We start from the raw sequence: 21,215 nt of genomic DNA, 5'->3' as shown, positions 1-21,215 counted from the left end.
AATGCAGAACAATTTTATTCATGCAGCCCAGTACACAGATCTGAGCCTAAATCCATCGATGTATTTAACCCACATCCCTAGACTGGTGGTGAATGTTTGATTTGCTCTGCATTCCATCCATCATATTTTATTATTATTTTTTTAAACTTTTATTTATAAAGTTTTATATAGCGCGAACAAGATCCCGAAGGATATCAGAGCGCTTTATAATAAGCTGGTGTGTGTGAGTGGTTTTGTAGTTTGGTGAATGGGTATGTATTCTATATATAATTAAAATAAATCAAAATCTGGTCTGTTCATATCCACCAAATCTAATGATCTGATATTTAACTGTTCTCACAGTTTTACATAAAAGAAAAATCACTGCAGCTTTTGTGTGTCTTTTGCTTATAGACTAAGTCCTCCCTGCATCGATTGAGAGACATTTCAATGAGAAGGAGACCCATATTATATGGCTGTATTCCAGCCTGGCTTTGGGATGCAGGACCACCCTTAGCATTATAAGCCTTTTTTTGGTAGACCAATGACAAGAGCACTTTTATAGTGATGGTGAGAAATTGGGAGGGATTGTACAGCAGTTTGTAACCTATTCGGTGGTAGGAAAGTTTTGCTGTTACAGAGATGTGTGAGCTGACATAAAAGTCCCTGTGGCCAGATTCTTGATATGGGCTCCAAGTTTCAGTTTTTAGTCTAACATGATATCTAGGTTTATCATACATTAAGTAATTGGATGTCGAAATCCCACAGATGGGATTGCATTTAACCGATACTGGTTCCCCTGGGAGTCAATTTTCGAAAAGATCAAGCTTTCCCAGGCATTGGCATTCTAACGTCTTCAATGTGTTTTTCCATGTGCGTGTCACTGTCTGTGGATTCAAGTGGCATGTACCTCGTACACTTGCTCTATTCACCTGTAGACTGTAAATTCTTATAAATACACATCCTTATTCTTCAGTGTCTGTAATTCCTGCTCTTTGTACCCTCTGGATCTGTTTATCAGAGCATTTCTCTGTACTAGGCACCTCATGATAGGGAGTTCGATTTGGTGGTATTTGATCTTTAGTCATCCCATCAACCTCACAACTGTGTTTCAGGTGGTGCCCTTGTGTGGCTTTCAGAGGATCTCGTTCCTTTTCATGTTTGTTAAATCAGCTTCTAACAAGACTGTACCTTCTCTGCAAGAATGAGTGCTTCATTTTTGGTGAAGTCTGCCTTCTTTACAACTCGCAACTGTCTGGTTCTCAAGGCAGTCAGGGCTGATGTCACCTAATGCTTTTTGTTTGAAGAGCAGATTTTGCTCCTAGTATGCTGTGACAGTAATAACCACCAGTAGCGTCCCCAGTGGCGTCCCTGAGGCCTGACTGGTAGGTATTGGCTGGTTTGAGCTGCGACTGACACTATTCAGTTAGTAGGGTGCTGGTATGTCCAGAGCTGCTACTCGCTGCTGGGTCTCTCTCAGTTCTGAAGGTCTTCATTATGTTTACCTGGTGCACAACGTTAATATTAACTGAGAAATATAGTGAAACACAAATATTATCAAAAGATATTGTTACAAATATATCATGGTACATTTACCGCAGGTAAGGTATTGGTTTTTTTAAGTGTTCAACATTTTTTCTTCTATATAGTTGTATATGATACCAATTTGTAATATTTTGTAAGGTTTTACGATTTTGTGTTTTTTAACTTATTAATATGCTCTTTTTAGTTGTTTTCCAGTTTTAATAGTGTGTTTATTTTTGTGATATTTTTTAAGTGTTGATGTTATTTTTTAATTCAGAAATAATGTTAAGAATATTTTAATAGGTAAATTTTTTTAATTTATTTTAAGTAATTTAGCTGAGTCAATAATTTCCCTACTGTTCCTTAAGTTGGAGTAGAAACAGTAAATCTGACCACGCCAGAGACCAATACTTTCCTACTGTTGCTTAAGTTTGAGTGGAAATAGAATATCATACTCTTTCAAAGTCAAATGCTTTTCCTACTATTGTTTAGATTGGAATTAGAATAGTAAAGTTTAACCCTACAAAGACCAATACTTCCCCTTTGGTAGCATAGGTGAAGTGGATAATAAAACATATCATTTTAAAGTGCAGTACTGTTCAGACTGTATTTAAGTTGATGCGAAAGTGACACATTTCATCATTCAAAATAAGAAAGAAATTTGATTTGTTGTGGTAAATTTGGAATTTTTATTTTGTTTTATTCATGTTTTTGGTTCAACTATTATATTAATGGAGTTCACTTCTTTTTGTGATATTTATGTTAATGTTTTATGCTTGATACTTTGGTTGTAGCATTTAATATAAGTTTCACTTTTTTGGGGAGATATTTGTATTTTGTATTAACTGTTGTATTGTTTTTACATTAGAGTTTTTTAATTTTCCTTATGTTTAAAGTGTAGTTGTTGCTTTGATTTTTTCTTTGTATTATAGTTTTTTGTGGTTTTAGTTTACGTTATGTTTTTAATGTAATAGGATATTTTAATTTAATTTCATAATTTGTTTTGTAAAATTCATTTTAATAGTATGTTTGTGAAATGTCAATTACATTATTTAGTTGTTATATTGTTTACATTTAATTTTTATCTTGTTTTAATCTAAATGTATATTTCATGAATTTTGTCATTTCATTTTTTATAATATTAGTATTTGATTTTTGTAGTAAATAATTGTATTCATTTATGTTATTTATTATACATTTAAATCTACTTTTATGTATTATAATTTTTTAAACTGTATCAATTGTATTTAATTTTTACTGAATATATCAGTACACGTATATTTATGTTATATTTTGAAATACTTTTAAATATATATTCTTATCTATATAACCTCGATATTTTGTACCTCGATAATTTAAAGACAACATTTCTTTTGGTTCACTTTATAAGTATGCATGGTTAATATTTAGAACCACAATATTTAGCAGCAATATTTGGGTCTCACAATATTTTTTAAGTTTCATTTATATCATAGAAGCATTTATTATCCTGGTGGAAAGTTGTTGCAGTGAGTTACAAACCAAAGCCCTTGCAAAATGTTTAATTTCTGTATATTTATCTTATGAATATAATCAGTTCAAATGACATGCATTTAAACATAAAGGCAGTGTTTATCTTCCCCCACAGGTGGGAACTTCCCAGACCCACGTCAAAATATTAATAATTTTAAATATATTTGCAATCACCTTATCCTAGCGCTTGCACCTCTACTCTGGCACGAATCAACACAACCACCTATGGCCATCTACCCAATTGCAACAGCCATAGGCAAACCCCCTTTTATACATCATCAATCAAGTCAATAAACAAAGGAGCTCATTCCATCCAGTTTCTAATACCAGTCCGTAATTGCACACCTGACCCATCAAATACTGGCTTAGGAATACAATACATATTCAGAGTTTGCCCACCAGATTTGGACACGTTTTTTCCTTTATCATTGCACTATATTTTCCGGGCGCAATGCGGGAAAGGAAAATTTCAGATATCTGGAGATACTTCAAAACTCAGACGCAAATTCGAGTTGGCACTCAAATCAGAATTTGCAGTACAGTTAGAGTGAAGACTGACATTCACAAAACATACACACGAACTGAGCATAGACTCATGCGCATTGCCATCTGCCAAGCCACTAACAACATCAGTGTGTTTAAAAAACATAAAAGCAAAGAAGTTTCAAAACCGCTCCATTGTCTTGAAGTTGTATCCGTATCTACTTCAACAGTATAAACAAAGAATGCGTTTTTGTTCTCATCCCTACATAAATTTAGGTGACAGACTTCAGCTGGCATGTGTCTTGTTTGGGTCTTTGCCAAAATTCGGAGGAATCCTCTTGCGTACTGAAAGACGGCGAAGATAAACAGAAAAAAAAGTGCTTGTAAATGGCATTTGTCAGGGCTGTGTTTTTCCATAGGTAAACTTTTGAATAAAACAAGGTAAGCATTGTGGAATCCATCGATATTATATAAAAAGATTAAATAAACAAAAAAAAGTTTTAAATGTGTTTTCATAAAAAACAGTTTTGCTTTGTTTCTATAATATTGTTCCCGAAGATAAAACAAATAGGCACAAATTCCAGCACGTTTGGGGTAAATGTCTGCCTTTATAGGAATGCGCAGAGTATTCCTTGAATACTTATGGAAGGCTGCGACAGTCTTTGCTTCCCAGCTGTAGTTCTGAAATTATTATGTGAGTCCGATTTCTTGAAATGTAAAACATTTAGGCATGGAAAAAGAAACATTCACATAACCCCTCACCAAATTTGTAAACGAATTTACTCCTGTCTTTCACATAAATTAATCTATGATTCAGAATGAGCCTGCCATGGCTTTATGAAAACCCACAGACTTGCAGCTTTGTAGGTATTTACTTATATGGGCAGGATGCCCTGCACTCTACAAAAATCACACCTGGGAACAGATCTGCTCGCATGCAATATAACACCAGTAATCTGTCAATTAATCCATTTATGAGTAAACAATAAAAATGACTAGTTTTAAAAAGTTACTTTATACTCGTAAATCAAAGTATGTGTACATCTATTTTCGATTTAGCAACTCAAACACCAAGGTAGCATTAACTCCTAGGGGCGTAACCCGGGCATCCCCTGCAGAATAGGGGAGGCCCCCAACCCTTCTGGCTCCCACCACAGGAACATAATCAGTATTGGTCAGTGTTGGGGACAACCTCTTCAAAGCTGCGGATCAGGAATTCCTTGGAATTCTGTTGCATTTCTCAAGAGCAAGGAGACGGTTGTGATGGCCCTGTATAGGATGATGCTGGATTTGTAGATAGTGCGGGCCGACAAGGGGTGCCAATGGAGTACCATCAGGGTGGGAGTGCTGTGGTAATAATTCTTCAGGCCCTTGATGAAGCATGCTCCGAGGCTGTGAAGTGGGCTCATGTGGAGCTAGGAGGCTGCAGAGCAATGCCTTGTCACTGTCCACCATCCTCTGTAGGCATTACAATTGTGTCTGTTGGATTTTGGACAAATGTTGCTAAACACAGCCTGAGTATTGGCTGAGATCTCTACCCGTTTTCTCATTGTCTTCACAAGTAAGGGAACTGCTTTTTGTTATTAGTCACAGCACCCTCCCTGCATTTGCGTTTGATGGTGTGGTTTACACATGTGGTACGCTGAACCTATTAAAAATTGAACACATATTTAGTTTGGCAACGTTTAGGAAGCAAAGGTTACAGTTGTCAGTGCCTTATTAATTCACAAAGAGTCGGAAGAGAACTCTCATGTTTGGAAAATGTCAAGCAAAGAAGATTTGTACTTGTTTTTTTTCCAAAGAATCATGGGTAGACAGCTAAATAATAACAAGGGTACACCGTTTCCACTGGTATAATCCTGTATAAGGTAAGGAAATTATTCTTTTTTTAAACTTCATACAGTGAAAAGGTTTTTCCTACGACATGGCGTGGTTATCCAGTAACAAGAGAGGAAAAGCACCACCCACGAATGCATTACTGAAAGGGCACAGAAATTTGTTTGCATCATTTTAATGTATTTCTCTAATGTCTTGAAAGATAGCTCTTATCAAAATAATAGTTTATCATTATCAATGATTCTGGCATAATTCACTAGTAATGCGCAAGTAATATATGAGGTCCTGTGTTGAGAGAGGTAAAGGAAGTGCTTCCGCATCTGCAAAGGTTTTCAAAGCAGGCCAATCTCATCACTGATTGATTTATATTTTTTACCGCTATGTTTTTTCTGTTTTTATAAATCTTAATCTTCAGCATCCTTAAAGAGAAGATATACATGTGGTGGTTGCCCAGCTGCGAGCTCCCTGCCATGATATCCCCTTATTTTCATTGCAAGGTCTTAAGTGCAAGGGTTGGAGCGTAGTTGGTATCTTGAAAGTCTGTGGTATAGCAAGGCTACCTGAGGCCTTAATGCAGACAAGAAATGTTTGCCACAATTCATTTTTTATAGCAAATTACATCCATAATTCTGATTTAAAAAAAATGTATTTTATTTATTTTCAACACTAACATAACCCCCCATACATGGTACATGATCAGCCAGATCTCGTCATTGGTTACATTGCTTTAAGTCAGTTTCCTCAGTTGATTCGTATCCATATCTTAAGCAATATCACATTGTTCTTCTCAACCTCAGCTTCTTACATCAATATCCAAGTCAATGTATGTATCCAATACCGCTCACAATACACTGGGAGCCCAACTAGGAGCTCCCACCTTCTTTTGCCTCACCCTCCCACCTCCCGTCTATTCCCTCCCACTGGTGTGCTCTAAGTATAGTAAACAAGGATCTTTTTCCTGCACTATCATGCCAGGGTGCGTCAGTATTCTAGTGCGTTTAGGTTGTTACCCAGTTCCTGCTTTGCTCGACCACACTTCCTTTCCCCAGCCATCACTCCCAACTTGTCTATGCACTGCCTGCTCCAGCAATCACCGAGGAGGCCTCAACGGAGTCAGAGTCCGAGTCCGATTCTGGCACCGTCAGTCGCGCCACCAGAGCTTCCCATGCCTGTGCAGTTTCGAGTGCCTTCTCATTATTCGCTCCCCTGGCCTATTGGAACCTGACCATACTCTCGCTAGCCGCCCAGGTTGTAAATTCCACCTTCCATCGCTCCATGCTAGGGCCAGGTTTGGACTTCCATTTTCTCATCAGTTTCCGTTTGGCTAACAGCAACCCCAGATCAATAAATGTGCTCGTTACCTTAGTTCTCGCCGTGTGAGGAAACCAATGCAGTATACTTGCGCCCATTTCAGGTTCTATCGGCAAATCTGTCACTCCACACAGGACCTCAACCACCTCTTCCCAGTACGTTCCCAGCTGCGGGCAACTCCACATCATGTGCAGAAAGTCCGCTGCCTCCAATTGGCATCTAGGGCAACATGCCGATTACACATTAAAAAATGTACTTATCTGCCCTGGGGTTAAGTACGCCCTGTGTATGACATAGAAGTGGATACTTTGGAATCTGGCATTTCGCGTGCCCCTCCATGCTCTTTCCACTAATTTAGCCCACGTCGTTTTGGGTATATCTTTCCAAAGGTCCCCCTCCCATTTTCCTCGCAGCTGAGTCAACGGTTGAAGCCCCTCTGCAGTCATTCGCCTATATAGGCACGTTATTGCCTTCACCGTCCCCGCCGCCATTACTACATATTGGCATGTCAGTGACGTTTGTGGATTACATCCATAATTCTGATGCAGTGAATTCCTCACACCACTGGGCCTGGGTGCCATTGTACCTGTCGCACTATTGAGAGCTACGCAACTGATGAACATGATTCCTGCCTGTGCCCCTGATTTTAAGACATTGCAGTGTGAATTGAATTTTAATGAATTTATTGAGCGCACTGTTACCGGGGCGGTTTCCTGGCGCTAGACAGCGGAGAACCAGAGGGGTAGGGAACGAGAGCTATACTGCTGGAGGGCTGGGGAACAGAAAGGTTTTGAGATGTCTGCGGAATTCAACGTATGAGGAGGAAGCTCTGAGAGCAAAAGGGAGGGAGTTCCAGAAGGAGGGGGCTAAAACCGCAAATCTCGTCCCACCAGACCTCTTCTTCTTAAAGCGTGGAACTGTCAGAAGAGCCTGGTGGGAGGAGCGAAGCTCTCTAGCCGGGAGATAAGGGGATATAATCTCACAGAGAAAGGCAGGGGCAGTACCAGATCTAGCCTGGTAGGTCATACAGCCCAACTTGAAGAGAGCCCTCTCTTTCACCGGCAGCCAATGCAAGGACTGCAACAGAGGGGAGGCACGATGAAACTTAGGAAGTCCATAAATCAGGCGGGCGGCCTGATTTTGTATCTGCTGCAGTCGGCGGATCAAGTAGTCAGGGGCCCCGTTGTAAACCACATTCCCGTAGTCAAGGCGCGATAGCACCATGGCCATGAGAATGAGCTTCAGGGCAGAAACAGAAAAAAAACGGGAAACCTTACGGATGGTGCGGAGGGAAAAAAAACAAGAGGACACCACCGATGAAACCTGTGTGTGAAGCGAGAGCTGGGAGTTAATGAAGATGCCCAGGGTTTTGACCTTGGAAACCGGGGAGGGGGGGGAACCCAGTGAATCAGGCCAAAAAGACGGGGACCAGGGACTGCAACCACCCCCGGTCAAAACCAACTCGGTTTTGTCGGGATTTAACTTGAGGTGGTTGCAGTTCATCCAGTTTTGGATGAAGAGCATCACCCTCTGAAAATTCCAGGCAGAGGAAGGGGAATGGGAAAGGTTAAAGATAAGTTGGAGGTCATCGGCGTAGTTGAACACCGAGACCTCCATCTGCTGTAAAGAAAAAATGAGGGGTGAGATGTATAAATTAAATAACAAGGGGGACAAAGAAGAGCCCTGAGGAACGCTGCATGTCACTCTACGGGGGGGGGCTGCAAAGCCTGCCAGGTGGACGGCCTGCTCCCTGTCAGTTAGAAAAGACCGGAGCCAAGCATGGGCCGTACCCCGAATGCCCGCCGCCTCGACACGGGTCAATAAGATGTCATGATCCACCGTGTCGAACGCGGCGGACAGATCAAGGAGGACCAGGGCCTGGGGGAGGCAGGTGTCAATGCCCTCCCTCAGTTTGTCCATCACTGACACTACCACCTTCTCCGTTGAGTGCAGCGGACGAAAGCCAGCCTGACAAGAGGAGAGGCGGCCGGTGGACTCCACAAAGGAACTCAGGGTCCGGGTGACATGAGCCTCTGAGACCTTAGCCAAATAGGGAAGCAGGGAGATGGGGCGATAATTGGCAGGCAAAGATGGATCAGTGCCTGCCTTTTTTAGGATGGGAATGATGACAGCTGATTTGTGGGCAGTTGGGACAATACCTGAGGTGAGGGAGTGGTTGATGAGAGTGAGTGGGGGGGAATAGCAACTAGAGAAGATCTCTTTTAGGGCGAAAGCCGGGCCGATGTCATGAGGAGATCCAGATTTGACCCGAGCCAGTAAAGGGAGAAGGGTTTCCCGTGTCAGGGGGGGAAAAGAAGTGAGGAGTGGGACAACAGGGAGCGGTTGAATAATGAGCGGAGTGGGGGAGGAGGAAGGAATATTAGCTTTGATAAGGGCCACTTTCTCAATGAAGAAAGAGTTGAGAGAGTTGCAAAGTAACTGGGAGGGGGGGATTTTGGAGATCACCCTGTCGGAAGCAGCAAGTTCATGTACTGTGGCAAATATTTCTTTAGATTGATTTTCCGCTGCCAGAATTTTACCAGAGAAGTACTCGGCTTTAGCAGTTAAAATGCCTTGTTTGTATTCCTTAAGGACAAGGTGGTACTTAGCTTTGAGGAGGGGGCAGTAATTCCGACGCCACGCTCGTTCTGCTCTACGCGCCGCCAGCTTCTTGTCTTTAAGGAGGGGAGAGAACCACCTGTTGGCGGCGTGAGCTCGCTTGATGGCGACTTTTTTGAGGGGAACAATGCGGTTGCATGCCTGTAGTAACCAGGTGTTAATGGCTGTGAGCTGAGAGGAGAGGGGTAGATCGTTGAGCTCAGGGCAAGAAGCCGCAAGGGAAGAGCAGACATCAGGGAGGTCAGCCTTATCCCACTTTCTAAGCCAGGTGTTTTTGGGCAGTGGGGGTTTAGGCGGACGTCCGAGGTCGAGTGCAAAGGAAATCAGATGGTGATCTGACCATGGGCAGGGCGAAATGATAGGGGAGTTGGTGGGGATGTTAAGAGTCCATATTTGATCGAGCTGGTGACCAAGGGAGTGGGTGGGCATAGAAAGCTGGGGAAGGAAATTAAGGCTGGTGAGCAGAGTAGTGAACTCCTTAGATCTGGCGTCCTCGGCCGGGTCATTAGGTCAATAGTTTAGGTCCCCGAGGAGCAGGACTGCGGAGTTGTTCACTACAAGCGTAGCCAATAGGTCCTCCATAGAACCAAGAAAGTGGGGAGTGGACAGGGGGGGACGATAGATCAAGACACAGGTCAGGGGGACCCCAAATGAAGTGGAGCGGACTACAAGACAGTCCACAGCGGGAATGGGAGTGAAGGGAAGAATGGTAAAATGAGTCGATGTGGGTAATCAGGGCGACGCCTCCACCTGTCTTTCCCCCAGGACGATCCATTCTGATAGCCGCGTAGGTCGGGGGCAGCATGGCTAGGAGACTCGGGAGAGAGTCATCCCTAAACCAAGTTTCTGTTAGAAACAACAGGTGGGGTTGGCAGGAATCAAGCAGGTGGAATAGCTCTAATCGATGGGCGACCGCCGACCTGGTGTTCAGGAGGATCGCATCGATGGTAGACTGGGAGGTGCAATGAGGGGTGGGGGCGGGAGAGGGGGGCCGAGGGACAGGGGGAAGTGGAACATCAAGCAGCTGATGAGATGGCAGATCAGGGCATGACTGAATAAAGGAGGACCTGCACAGCCCGAGAGAGATGATACGCTCTAGCACGGTAAGGGCTGGAGGGCGCGAGTGACGGAGTGAGAGCAAAGTGGCTGGGGGGTAGCTGATGACAAGAGGGGCAGCACAAACCACTTGAATCATATTTATCAAAAGTCCATGTAGCGCTTAGCAGCTAGCAAAGTTGCTACACTGCTTGAAAGGGAGAGTGCAGTGTGGGCTGGGCCTTGTTGCACACATTGTTAAGTTAGCATAGGCTTATTAGAAGTTGAAACGCCATTATACCTTTTTGCCACTTTTTGCACCCAACACTGCATATAACTATTGTTGTAAGTTAGGCTGCGTGAAATGCTTCACATGAGAATGGCTTATTTTCAGCATCCCTAGACTTACATGGTGACTCTAGTCTGCTAAAGCCTCCAAGGTTATCATAACAAAGTAGCTGTTGTTCGAACTGATCGGCTCACGTTTTTAGACATAACACAAATGCAGCTGCAGCCAACGTGATTCTGGCACCTTTAATATCACACTGTAAGCATGATTTCAGACACTTGGAAGAAGCCCGTTTTTCTAGACAGACAGAGAGCTTTTGCAGATCCTGATGTGATACACACCTGCTGATCTTGGAGGTATGGGGTCTCCCAAACAAGCCTAAGAGACCTTCTATATTTTATAAAACATAGGGGTATATTACCAACAACTAGCGATAGTTTTTGTCTCTAACTTGTTTAGAGACAAAAATTATCGCCGCAAACCGGCGATTTTTATCGCAGATAAACCTTGCTATTAGCAAGATTTATCGCAAATGCGATAAAAAACGGCCGCAATGCATGAATATCGCTGAAAAGTCAGCGATATTCATGCATTATCGAGCAAACGCTCTTAGCCATGTTATCCACCTCCCATTGGATAACATGGCTAAGAACTGCTCAGGGCAGGTGTTAGCTTTTGGAGATATTCGCGCTTAGTGCGAATATCTCCAAAAGTTGGTAATAGGAGATAGCAATGTTAGCGACTGTTTCCAGTCGCTAACATCTTGGCACGCCCACTTTGCATGTCATTAGTGATAAATATCACTGACATGCAAAGTGGGGCCCATGATGGTCGCTATCTCCTATTAGCTGTCGCTAACTGGTGTTAGCGACAGCTTGGTAATAGGGAGATAATTTTATCTCCGCTTTCTTGGCTTTTAAAGCCAAAAAAGCGGAGATAAAACCCCTTGATAATATACCCCATAGTTCCTAGGTAGGAAGGATGATAGATTAGGCGCTATAGTACCTGTTTTCACCATCATTGTAATATGATTTCTCCTTTTGTGTTTTATGGAATTGTAACAATGCTGCTCATATTATTTCTAATCATGTGTCTGCTTATGTTAGCAAAGATACTGCATCTTAGAGCACGTCGTTAAAATAAATATTTTAACTTTGCCCGTGTCTCTTTTTACTCCTGTTGTGGACTGGTATGAGAGTATAACGAAAGAGTGTTCTCATTTCCCACCATTCCTGAGTATAACCTAAGTCGCATGTTCGGGGTTTGTCTAATCATTGTTTTTTTTGCTATAGGACGAAGAGCTAATGTGACACTGACGCTAGCTGGTAAGGGTTTCTAGGCACTAAGGTGAGTTTTTTGGTACACCACAATTCACTGAGGTCCTGGGTCTCTGTGCACAGTTCTGTGTAGGAGCAGAATCCCTGCGACATGGCGCCCAACGTTGTGGTCTTGATTTGAGACTCTCGAGTAGTGCTTATATCAGTCCATGACCCCCTCACTATTGTTTCCAGTTGACAGTGGTGACGGATAAACCTACCTATAGTTAAATAGGTCTTTTCAAGCTTGATATTTTAAAACGGTTTCTTTTGAATTACTAACCAGTTGTGCTACATTACTTTGTATTGACTCTATTCTTTCTGTGTCGTTTTGGCTGCCGTTGATATCCCGCAGCACAGTCGATTGGCTGTTCGCAATCATTTGCAGGCTTTCAACATCGCCTTGGAAGGCATGGCAGTCATTTTTGTTGTGAGTGCTGACGCAGCTTACTCATTTGAGCTTTTCTACTCATGGGTTATGTTTCCGGCAGTTAATGCAGATACTAATGTGTTTCATACATACACTCCCACTGTCGTGCCTGCGGTGTACACTCCTTATAGGACACAGGAGATTCCGATTTCTGCTTGGCAGCAGCAGGTTTGGTTTGATGGCACCCTTCCCCACACTCTAACGGCAGTTAGATTAGGTCCTTTGTCCATTCCAGGGGCTATATGGCCTGTTTTGGCTGGATTCACCCCACATCGCGTGCGGGGGAATGCCCTTTACTTGAATTGAGGCCCCTTTATACCTCTGCTGTAGCGGTTATTAGGGCTTTGGTTCATTATATTTCCCGCAATATCCCAGGTGGGGGCCCTCGTGTTGCGGCGCATCCAGTTGGGCCGCATGGTTTAAAACGTAGTCCCATTATGGTTAATGCGGTTATGGGCAAGCGTCCCCAGGATAAGGATGAGATGCCTTTTTGGCTTGCCGAGAAATTTGACCAACTGGAGGCAGTATTTCCTAATACCACTCCTGTGGAAAAACACAGGATTCTTACAATTAGTTTGCAGAAAGACTTAGTGCCGGATGTGACTGACTGTACCACTTGGGGTATGATTTTTGCGGCAGTCTATACGATGTGCTTCGGCACACCATCAATGGCTGTCCTACCCTCCGTCATTAAATGTGTTCAGCATGAGCATGGACCGGAGCCGGCTGTTGAACTCGGAATGAGACTTGTTGGAGTGATTGACGTGCTAACATCAAGAGAGATGCGGTAAGCTTCCAAGTATCGAATGCTTTGTGCTAAGTTCCTGATGCAGAGGAACCCTGTCAGTTACCGAGAATTATCACAGCGGCTTATAAGACCGTTAGCCATAATAGGGTAGGTGTTAAGCCTTTTGCCAAGACAGCGCAAAAGCAAACCCAGGCGGCGAAGTCTGACAAAGATGATCGCCCCCCAGGTCCAGAACAAAATTGGACTAACAATAAAAAACAGGGGGAAAAGCAACAGAATCAGGGGTCCCGTCTTGCCTCACCAATACCTGTGTCTACTGAGCGCACATATGAATTGCACGACCGCGCTACGATTAAGTCACCTGATCGATTTCAGGTTCCTGATCAACGCTCTCCTCGCTCTTTGCAGGACTCATCGGTCTCACGCACCGGTGGAGGAGATGGCGGCTGGGGTAGGGGTGCAAAGCAAGACCCACCCCGCAAGGCTGACGGTAAAGGCAAGAAGGACGACTCTCCACGACAGAGGCCCCAGTTTCAGAAAAAGAAGGTTGCTGCTTTAACAGCGAGATATGCTACGGATAGTAAGAACACAGCTTCAGAATCTGACATGGGCGCTGACGCTGTTGGACAGCGCAGCGGAGATTACCATAGTGTGAGAGGCGCTGCGTCCACTACTGAAGGTGACAGCAACTGACACGTTTGTTGTAGTTGAGACTGCTGACACTAGAGTAGCTCCCCTTGAAAGACTTTTTGAGATTGTCCTTTTAATTGAAGGTGGCATACAACGTACCATAAGAGGGATATTTTGGGGAAATATAACTACTACCTATGACATTTTGTTGGCGGATGTCGACTGGCCCCCACCATTTGTTTTATCTGCCCCACGAGGGGAGGAGGTGCGCCTCCCTAATTTCGAGCACACAGTGCCGAAGGAGCAGGCCATGCATTTTTCAGAAGATTGGGCTAAGGCGCTTGTGCCTGCTTTGTACCGTATTCATTGTGGGTGGGACACATTTTCCCCCAGTCATGAGATACCTTTGCAGTCTATGCCCCAGCCTCAACCCCAATACCCCATGCGACGGGAGGTGAAAGCTCCCGTAGCAGAAATCCTTGAGCAATTGGAATATCAAGGTTTAATTGAAACATGTGTGTTTCCGATGAATAACCCTCTTTTTACTGTGACCAAGCCGGAATGCTCTTACCATTTGGTATTGGATTACTGCCACTTAAACTCCCATAGTCGTACGTGCGCGGTGCAGAATACTCACAGTTCTGCTCTAGTGGATAGTCTCATGCGCAAAAGGTTTAAGACCACACTTGACATATCCAATGGCTTCTTTGCCCACAATCTGTCCTCTATTAGTAGTCAATGGACAACTTTTACCAGCGGTGGCAAACAGCGCCAATTCAGACATTTGGCTATGGGCGTCTTTGCCGCCCGTATCGTCTCTCTTCTGGAGGGGCTTGATGCAGATGCATGTTCGTATGTGGATGACATTTATCTCACAGACAATGAATTATGGCCGCATCTGTGTCGCGTTAACCACATAATTTGCAATTTTGCGGATTTCTGCTATAAATTCAACTTTGCAAAATCACACATTGCAGAGTACACAGTGTTATTCCTGGGCTACGAGCTCAACAATAAAGGTCGAGGTTTGGCACCTCACTTCCTGGAGAAATGCGCACAGCTGCGCGCCCCTACAACACTGAAAAAACGACCGTCTTTACTGGGCTTTTTGAATTTCGGGCGTACTTATATTCCCGATTATGCCCAGCGTATCAAGTCTCTTTACGCTTTGGTACAACCTACTTTCTCCAAATCTTGCTGGTTGCCAACACATTCAGCCATCTTGCAATCTTTGCAGGCTGATCTACTTGAATCTAAATTCTTGTTGACTCGTGATAACCACCATAAACCTGGTGATAAGAATCGTACCTGGGCGGTGGGTTTCACGTACCTGACCTTTACTGAGGGTGACACAGTCCTTATCGCTTACAAGTCACACTTGTAGACTTCGGCTGAGTTGCAGTTTTCCACTGTGGAAAAAGTTTTGACAGGAGTGCAAATGGCAATTCTTAAGGAACGTGCACTGTCGCAGGGAAAGCGCATTTTGGTTGTTACTCCGTATCCTGCCTTGGAGGCAGTGATGAAAGCCAGTATACCAAATTCAAAGGCTTTGCACCCACGGTGGATACAATGGGCCATGTCCTTGACATCTCCGGATGTCACATTAATTTTTGATTCCTCTATGCAGACTCGGGAGTTTTTGCAGTATGAATTTGTTCATCCTGCTCCTCTGACCATGCGGCCCTTGGAGGATTTCCATTGGATCATTTACACTGACAGTTCCGCGCAACTGGCTACGGGTTCTAGACACGCCTATGTTTCAGCCTGTCCAATAGTGGTTGGTACTATGGTGGATGGAGAATTCAAGTCTGATTTCGTGCATACACAGACATTAGGGGACTGTACCTCCCAATTGGCAGAGCTTTGTGCTCTGATGCTTGCATTGGAGTAGGCAAATCCTAGTGTGACTACTCTTGTCGTAAGTGACTCTTACTACTGTGTTCAATCATACAATGACAATTTATTCTTTTGGACTCAAAATTACTTTTGTGATTCCAAAGGTCGCACAATAAAACATAAAATGATCTGGGTTCGAGTGGCTGAACTTAAAGAACATCTCCGACTCGTGTTTGTAATTCATAGTCTTGGTCACCAGCGTGTTGGAGTTCACGCTGTTGGCAATAGTCTTGCCAATGAGGCGGCGAAGACAGCAGTTGTAACATATTCAGTAGCAGCAGTTACACATTCCAAAAGTAAGATTGATAATGACATCTTGCCAGCTATTGCCGCAACAGAGAAGGGAAGTAATTACCCGAAAGGTTTCCCTTCTAAACACTCTTATCATTTAAGTCCTGATGAAGTTCCTTATGTGAAAATTAACGACGTTGGTGACAGGTTGATTCCCAACGTGGACAGCAGGCAGACTTTGATCACAGCGGCTCACAAGGGCATTGCCTCAGCGCACGCCGGCGTGTCAGCTACTGTATCGCTACTACAGCAGCGTTACTGGTGGCGGGGATTGTACAAACAGACGTGTGATTATGTCCTTCAATGTGACATTTGCCAGCAGATTAAACCTTCTACTGCTACACGCCCGCCCCAGACGCAGTTGTACATATCTAATACACCACTTGTGTGTGTTTATTTGGATCAGTGCGGTCCTTTTTCCTCTGATACTGCATATAAGTACATCTTAGTTGCAGTTGATTCGTGCACACGCTTTGTGTGGTTGTGGCCACAAAGGAGTGCTGATTCTCGAACTGTCATAAGGGATTTGCCTGTCTTTGTGGGAATTTTTGCATGTGCTACCTTCCATTCGGACCAGGGTCCAGCGTTTGCCTCTAAGGCATACAAGGATGCCATGCGTTCATTGGGGGTCCAAGTCAAATTTTCGTCTCCATATCAGCCTGAGGGCAATAGTGTTGTGGAGCGGATGAACCAGGACTTAAAGCAATCCTTGACAGCTAGGGTATTAGGTACAGGCCGGAACTGGCTAGCCCACCTTAATAGCGTTCAGCGTGCATTTAATAATCTCCCTAGAAGGTCTCTGGGTGGACGGACCCCATACGAAATGCTCTTTGGCATCAAAATGTTTGTTCCGGACCTTGAGGGTCTAGACATGGCGGCATCTGCCGCATCTTTTGACGTAGATGAACATTGCAATATTTTACAGAACCTACAAAAGACCAGATATAGTCTTGCAAATGAACATTTGCCCTTCACATTAGATGCTGCGTTGCAGATTCCGGTAGTTGGCTGGCTACCCCGAGTTGGTGAACTGGTCCGAGAAAAGGTCGCAAACAAGAAGGAGTTTGGCCCCTCATATTGTGCTCCAGTTCCTATGCTTGGCGTGCAGGGTACAAGAACAGTCATTTTACCTCCGCTTCCTGTTCGAAAGGAAAACAGGTACATCTCCATTGACAATGTCAAACTGCACAGAACAGAGTGGCCGATTCTTCTTAGTATGACACCTGCGGTCTCTTGTCCAGCCATGCTGCGAAACTCTGTTTTGGCTCAGACACCTGCTGCTGGACCTGATGTTGCCATCGAGATGCCTTCAGTTGCAAATCCTTTGTTGAATCCACCGACTGCTGATCCTCTTGATGATACTGAGTACACTTATCCCACAGATTTATTCATGTCTGATTTAGAGTCCTCTGTGGCGAATCAATCATGTTTTTCATTTGACACTAACTCTACCACATCAAAGTCCCCTTCAAAAGTTTCGATTTTTGTTGTTTGGTTTAAAAACATTTTTTGATTCCTCCATGGACTTACATTTGGCTGGTGCTTTTTTCAATTTTTTTGTTCAGGTCCATTGGATTTGTGGTGTATTTTTTCTGTCTTGTGAATGGCCACTATGTTAAAGAAAGAACTACAATTAGACTAATTGATGGAACTTTGGCACCCCACTCCTCTTCACACAAAATGAAGAGGGACCAGACTTTCGTGAATATCACTGCTTGGCCTGTCCTAGATGGGATAGTATGGGATGCTGTAAAATTTCAAATCCACGGACCCAAAGAGGTTATTAATGTCCCTAATGTACTTCGTGTTTCAATTGGGGATATGGTTAAACAAAATATACGCTCTGATGATTGGGACGTCCAAGCCTTAGAGGCTTTGGTTTCTGATTTGAAATATTATGCTGACTTTGATGCTGAAGATTTGTTCTTAGATTCTTCTAATTATGGTGATTTATTTTGTTATCAACACTATGGAAATCACTTCCTGCACAAAGCGAACACCTTTAGGAATGTGGTTAATTACACGCAGTGGGAACATTGCCAGCTCCTGTTGAAGGCAGCTCTAAAACTCTTTTGAAAAATGTTTCATATTTGACTGATTTTAATCAATCAAACCCTGAGGCATTTTATTTTAAGATGACTGAGAAGTCCTCTTCCAAGGTTAGACTTACCCACACCAAATTATTATGTTTGAAGTCTTTTATAGACAAATTGTCAATAGGAGGCTACGAGCTGTGGAAGGATACCATTGATCTTAAATCTGTTTGGGGTTCTAAGCATTGGCTTTACATCGTGCATGTCTCATCCCGAACCATATGTTGTTTCTGAATTTGTCTATTTCACAAACCACTTGCTTTGGATTGGCTACGTCTAAAAAATGGAATGATCCCTCTATTCCTGATTTGGGAGAATACTCCAATTGCATTAATAAAACTAGTAAGTCCCTTAGTGATTTACAAACTCTGTTACAGAATTCGCCCTTTAACATTTCTAGTTTAGATCCCAAAGGCTGGCTGTTTTGGCAGAAAAGTGCAGATTCATGCCAGCATCGTTTTTTAGGTTTAGCCCCTGGCTATACACAAGTTAGGGTAGACCCCCGTTTTGAGACTGACCATTCTCTCACTACCTATTCTGTTGGCAACCACTGTCAGTCCTGGCTCAGACACTCAACCTTAGCGTCAGTTAAACTACATTTGTCTAAATTGACTGACGCCGTGGACTTGAATGACTTTGTCAAAGGTCCTGCAAAAGGCAGGTCCAAAAGATGGATCTAAGCAGTTTGCAACGAAGTTTGGAAGCTGTCCCAAATTGAAGCTGCTTCTAGGTTGAGAGCTATTGATCAAGCTAATTTAGAAAAAGTGCTTGCAGTTGTAGATAATAGCATTAACACACTTTCTTCCCGAATTTACACTTTAGATAATATTGTTTCTTCTGTTGTTGATATTGTGCAAGATGAGGTCTCAGTTTTGTACCATGGTCAAAATCAGTTGCGTTCTATTATGCAGTTTGCATGGACTTTACAAACGTTAAAGGATGGGAAGGTGCCTTGGGACTACATGAACACTTCTTCATTGTTTTTGCCATTTAATCTGACTGTTAAACAACAATTTATGTCAATGAAAGATGCCACGTTTTCACTTTTACATATTGAAAAGTTGGAACCCTTACCATTTTCAGTGGCCGAGACGAATTCAGCAGTTTGGCTTATCCATGGGTTAATAACGCTACCTTTCCCGCTATTTAAATTTGAAGCATGCATGAAACACTATGCCATAGGCAGATATGAGCCATTAGGTAGCGCATATCTTCATGAAGTTTGGTCCCTTCCGTTCACCTATAGGTGTTTGAGGGAGGGTAAAGAAGTCTATTTAAAAGATGAAGATTGCACGTCCACACCTGTTCACTTATTGGTCTTTAGGAATATGCAATTGCGCGGTTCCTGCAACCAGGACGCATCAAATTTAGCGTGTATTTTAAAGGGTACACCAGCTCCGGCTATTACACTGACTTTCACGTTGTTAGCAAACAGAAGTTATTTATTATTGAATAATAAAGATTGCTGTGCTATGTTGGCAGGAATTCCGTACATAGTGACTGTTTCCCAACGTGCTAACTGTTGTAAAAATTGACTGTTTCATCCTCCACATGGGAAGCTTGATGCATCCATCTGGCCTTCCAATCCGACCTTGAAAGCAAAGTTCAACAAGATGAGTCGAATAAGGGCCCTTTTGTCTCAAAAAGAAGTCGCCCTTACATCTGCGCATGAAACATTCATCCTTCACGTGGCTAATACTCGTATTGAAGTACATGCCTTATTAAACACAGATCTCCCCCTGCATTTTGGGGCATTGATTCACACTATCTTTAATGCTTCCTCGACCACAGTAGTAAGTTCTGGCCTTGTGACTTCATTCCAAGCTATATTTGGTGTGATACGGGCATTTTTTCATTCTATTTTTTCCAGCGTCTTTGACAGTTTCCTGTTAATTTTCACTTTGGGTGCCGGTGTACTGCTGTTAATTTGCCTACTCCAAAATGGTTGCACGATCTGTGCCCCACGACGGTCTGCCCCGGCTGCTCCAACTTCGTAACCGGATGCTTGAATACTATGGATCGCTACCTCTGGCGACTCTCAGTGTGGCGTATGGTTTATCTTTCCGGTTTTCATATTTTACATGCGTGCAGCCAGTTTTCCATTGCTTGGATTGCAGATTTGAGTGGGCCCTGGATTTGTGTCTCAGCAACACGGTGTCTACTAACCCGGATTATGATCTACTAATGAGTCCCTTAGTTGCTCATGAACTAGACTGTTCTCGAGTTGGGATTATGGGCTGCGCAGCGGCACATGGGGTCCTAGGCAATTGGAACATATGGACTGCAGCCAATGACTTTCTGGCACGCAGTTATCTCGAAGAACACCCGAGTTGTCCTCTGATAGTGCTAGAGGCTCCGGCTGTTGAGGAACACGTGTATTCTTTTCCTTTACTGAATTGGATGGCTGAAATGTTCACTGACAATAACAACGACTTCCTATTGGAGGCGGTTGCAACGTACTATGCCTATACGCTGATGGATTGAAGTTATGAATTTTTCTGCAGGGATTCTGCTCCTACACAGAACTGTACACAGAGACCCAGGACCTCAGTGAATTGTGGTGTACTAAAAAACTCACCTTAGTGCCTAGAAACCCTAACCAGCTAGCATCAGTGTCACATTAGCTCTTCGTCCTATAGCAAAGGAACCAATGATTAGACAACCCAGAACATGCGACTTAGGTTATACTCAGGAATGGTGGAAAATGAGAACACTCTTTTGCTATACTCCCATACCAGTCCACAACAGGAGTAAAAAGAGACACGGGCAAAGTTAAAATATTTATTTTAACGACGTGCTCTAAGATGCAGTATCTTTGCTAACATAAGCAGACACATGATTAGAAATATTATGAGCAGCATTGTTACAATTCCATAAAACACAAAAGGATGAATCATATTACAATGATGGTGAAAACAGGTATTATAGCGCCTAGGAACTATGTTTTACAAAATATAGAAGGTCTCTTAGGCTTGTTTGGGGGACCCCATACCTCCAAGATCAGCAGGTGTGTATCACATCAGGATCTGCAAAAGCTCTCTGTCTGTCTGGAAAAATGGGCTTCTACCAAGTCTCTGAAATCATGCTTACAGTGTGATCTTAAAGGCGCCAGAATCACGTTGGCTGCAGCTGCATTTTTGTTATGTCTAAAAATGCGAGCCGATCAGTTCGAACAACAGCTACTTTGTTATGATAACCTTGGAGGCTTTAGAACTCAATGTGC

This window comes from Lissotriton helveticus, chromosome 5_1 (genome assembly GCF_964261635.1).
Source record: "Lissotriton helveticus chromosome 5_1, aLisHel1.1, whole genome shotgun sequence".
NCBI lineage: Eukaryota > Metazoa > Chordata > Amphibia > Caudata > Salamandridae > Lissotriton > Lissotriton helveticus.
Note: the sequence above shows the minus strand (reverse complement) of the source record.